The sequence below is a fragment of the Ochotona princeps genome, chromosome 23 (assembly GCF_030435755.1).
Source record: "Ochotona princeps isolate mOchPri1 chromosome 23, mOchPri1.hap1, whole genome shotgun sequence".
Lineage (NCBI taxonomy): Eukaryota > Metazoa > Chordata > Mammalia > Lagomorpha > Ochotonidae > Ochotona > Ochotona princeps.
Window position 1 is genome coordinate 5,413,826 of NC_080854.1, and position 4,501 is coordinate 5,418,326.

At 42.8% G+C, this 4,501-nt stretch overlaps 1 pseudogene; it reads left to right on the top strand.

Moving 5' to 3' along the window:
- Positions 1 to 3,425: 3,425 nt before the first annotated feature.
- LOC101531577 (small ribosomal subunit protein eS25-like) lies at positions 3,426 to 3,795 on the top strand (annotated as a pseudogene).
- Positions 3,796 to 4,501: the final 706 nt, after the last annotated feature.

Sequence of the window (4,501 nt, forward strand, 5' to 3'; positions counted from 1 at the left end):
GACTACATGCTGACACACAGGAGCTGGGTGTTTATATTTGGCACCAAGTATATTAGGATTGCCTTATCTTTTTTGCCTTCTTTTGAATTGTTATTATCATAACATTGTAGGCATAAACAGTGGTAGAAAGCCCAGCCTTCTATTGCCAAGGTATATTTAACAGTTCCATTGGCAGTCCATCTTTTATTCAGAACTAGAAACGCACAATGCAGTGTTTCTTCACTTCACGCTCTATTTGCTTCCATTATACACTTCCTCTAGACAAATATATGCATATACATGTTAACCTGCATATATTTTTAACTTGCATTTTGCATGAAGGCTGCCTTATATAACAGAGAACATACAGTATTTGTCCTTTTGAGATTTTTGCTTATTTCACTGAGTGTAATGGTCTCTAGCTGGGACTGTTTCGTTGCAAATGGCTGAGTAGTATTCCATGGAGTAGGTGTACTACAGTTTTTTATGCACGTCTCTTTTGATGGGCATCTGGCTTATTTCCGTGTCGTTGTTATTGTAGATTGTGCTGCTGTAAATTTGGATATAATCCCAAAAGTGGGATAGCTGGGTCACACAGTAGATCAATTTTCAGTTGTCTTAGCACTCTCTATACTTACTTCCATAGTGGTTGCACTAGCCTACACTCCCACTTTTTTTTTTTTTTTTTTGGTAGACATCACCCATTTACAAATAGCAAACCCTCTGCTAATTCACAGGCCACCTGGATCATGAATTGTAGGTTATGCTACAAGCACTGGTGGAGCTCTGTGTTCAAAAACAGACACTCAGAATAGCAAACTCTAAGCCTGCAATAAATAAATGGTAAAACCATTTCTTGGAATTTACCAAAGAGCTGTGCATGCTGGAGTTTGGGTGCAAATGGGAGAAGGATTGCAGGTGGAAGTGACAAAGAACAGCTCCCCAAAACTGACTGGAAGAATTACTTTGTAATTCTTAAAACTGGATCCACTTGCAGCTAATCCTGGACATCACGATGGTGGAAGGAAGCAGCAGGTCAGCTCAGGCTTAATCCCTAGACTCTGGAGGGGTTAAAAGTGAAGACTATATGATGGACAATGTCAATCAGTGGATTCTCCAACGACCGCATCCTGTCTAGAGTGGTGAGACCGGCAACAATACAGTTCTGTAGAACTATCAAAACCACTTTGCCGGCTCTGCCTTTGGACCAGAGATGGTCTCCCCAAGAAACTGATGGACATTTTTGGACGGTGGGATGCGGGACTTCTTGCCTGGTGGATGCGTGCAGTGGGGGAATCCCAGCTGAATTTGGTCCGTGGTGGTGCAACAAGGTTGAGGAATACATTATGGTGGTGGTGGGGGCGAATCTCAGGGCCTATAGAACCATGACACATAATGCAATGTAATCAAAAAAACAAAAACAAAAAATAAAAAATGTAATATGGCAACGGGGTGGGGCGGTCCACCAAGGGGGGAGGGTACAGGGAGGGGTTGGGCAAAAAATAAAAAAATGAATAAAAGAAAAAAAAAAGTGAAGACCTTTTAACTGAATTTGGAATAAGTAGTTCGTGTTCAGCATGTGGCCAAGTTCCCGGTCGGTCAGTGGTACTCACAGCCTTCCTATGATCGGCTGGTGATGCTGTATTCTTCAGGAAATTCTTATGATGGCCAAGTTGGAATTCAGTCACTCTGGAGACCACATGTGGTAACAGTTCATTTCTGCCCCAGACTAGGAATTCCTTGCAAAGAAACCCTGGAAATAGTATAACCAAGATGTTATTTATTGGAGAAGTTGATGATCTGATGCCTCTGGTGATTAGAACTTTATAGATGCTGTGATTTCAGTTTAGGAAGTGATTGTTTTGCTCTCAGAAAGGCAGGACACGAGCATTCTCAGGTGAAGGAAGGATGCTAGAGGCTCGGGCCTGATGGTATCTAGGTGTTTGGTCTCAGGAGGAGGAATGAGGTTCAGGTCTGACATAAACCTTCCTAATTGGGCAAGGCAGAGACTAGGGTGGGGCTCCTTACGGAGCCAGGAAACAGTCACTGCCAGTCACAAACCAGAGGTAAGATAGGGACACCTCAGCACGTAGAGGCTCTGTGATAATGAAGCTAGGGCAGGTGATAGCTGGAAGACACAGCTGCCAACGTCAAGGCATCTGTCAAGGGCTAGGGTTATACTTGCAGCTGTAAGCAGGATATCATGAATGAGGTCTGATCTCCCACGAAAGCCAGTGAGAAGCTGAGTGCTAGGAACTCAGCTGTTTCTGGAGGAGAAAAGAGAATGTATTACAGGGAAGAGATATTTCCTGAGGTACAGTAACCTAGCTATCAGAATAAGACGTCAGGGGAAGGAGCAGCAGCAGCTGCAAACCAGGATCTGGGAAAGAAGCCAGATACTAGTACTTCATTTCCACATTCAGACCAACCCTGCACCTGCCTGCTGAACCGGTCCCCTGAGGACAAGCAATGATTGGCAGGTCTTCTTTATTCCTAGCTCACTGCCAAGACCCAAGCATAAGGCATCCTTGCTTGCCTCCCCGTTGCTTGGCAACAGCCACCTCCTTGATTACCAGAGTTGTCATAGTTTTTCTGAAGACATCTACCCTGAAACCAAGAGCATGGAGCTTGCAAGGAACCAAGCTTGGTTGTTCATCCAATTACTAGCTGACTTGCAGCTAGCAGCAGGCACACTCTCAGGATGACGGGTAAGACTGATTTTACGTGGTATCCAGATGAGGACTAGGAGAGGGAAGGAAGGAAATTCTACTGGCTCTATAAATCCTAGAGTTATCAGAGGTGGGAGATAGAATCAAAGAAATAAGATGTGGGGGCAAATTTTTAATCTCAGAATATGTAAGCTTGCATCCAAGTAAAATGTCTTCATCATATTTATTCTAATATGAAAGTTATTTAATTACATCAAGCACAAAAGAAAAATATGTAGCCTGCCATTCAAAAATTTCCAGAATCAAATGATCATAGAATGTTTCTCAAGAATTACACTAATTACGTGGTGACTTTTAGAGCTGTTGGAAAATTCTGTTCTCTGCAAGACAGGACAAGGACTGGGTCATCAGCCAGAGACATAAAATGCCAGAATCGGTTTTGGAAGGTCAGGAACAAATAGCTAAAAGTTCAATGAGAGATCGTCACCTGGAAAACATCCTGACCCCACTGATTAAGTACAAATTTGGTGACACTGTGCTTAGGGGAAGAGCTGCAAATTCAATCTCTGGATCTTGGCCTTGAGAAAGTGCCTAAGCTTGGTTTTCCTCAACCGTAGCCTGTTGTGCCCAGTCATTTGCTTTCTTTTAAATCAGGGATATAAAATCTTTCATTAGTAGATACCCCCGATATGCTCATCCAAATTAACAACAGTTCTCGTATACATATAATTTCTATTTATTTGAAAGGTAAGAAGAGGGATTTCTCTGCCCCTCACCATGCCACCCAAGGACGACAAGAATACCCTGGGAAGTCAGCCAAGAAGGATAAAGTCCCCATGAACAAATCGGGGGACAAGGCCAAGAAGAAGAAGTGGTCTAAAGAGGAAGTTTGAGACAAGCTCAGCAGCCTGGTTCTGTTTTACAAGGTCATCCACGACAAGTTCTGCAAGGAAGTACCCAACTACAATCTCAAGACACCTGCTGTGGTCTCAGAGAGAATCAAGATCCATCGGTCCCTGTCCAGGCAGCCCTGCAGGATCTTCTGAGTAAAGGACTTATCAAACAGGTTTCAAGGCACAGAGCTCAAGTAATGTACAGCACAAACACTCAAGATGGAACTGCGGCAGTTGCTGGTGAAGGTGCATGAGTGGGTCCAGTGAGTTGTGTATTTTGTAAGAATAAAACATTATTAGATTTAAAAAAAATACACAAAAGAAAAAGAAATGTCAGAAGAAAGAAAAGAGAGAGAGCTCTCCCATCTGCCTGTTTAATCCCCCAACACCTGTGAGAGCTAGGGCCAGGCTAGCCAAAGCCAGGAGCCTGCAGCTCAGCCTAGGTCTCTCCCATGGGTAGCAGGGATGCCTCCTGCTGCCTCGGAGAATATGAGGGAGCTGGAAGCAACAAGAGCCCAGACTTCAATCTACACACTCCAATGTGGGAATCTTGCCCCAAGGGGCGACTTAACCACTAACTCAAAAGCCCCTGGTTTTCACATAACTAATTCGGAACCAGAAGAGAGGAGTTTTAAAGATTCTCATCACACACATACACACAAACAAATGATAAATACTTAAGGAAATGACAGTGCTTTATGACCTGGATTTGTACATCACACATGGCTTACCCATGTGAAATTATCACATTATATCCCATAAACACATACCATTACCGTGTGCCAGTTAAAAAATTTAAATGGAGATATTTTTAGAAATTCACATAGTTATTTGGGTCTGTGATGTTTTATGTTAAAAATTTTGTTTAATCACAGGCATTTTTACCATTTCATTGACCACTTCTTTATGTTTAAGATGTTCCTAAAAAAAATGAAACCTTGGGAGTGCTATTATGGATAG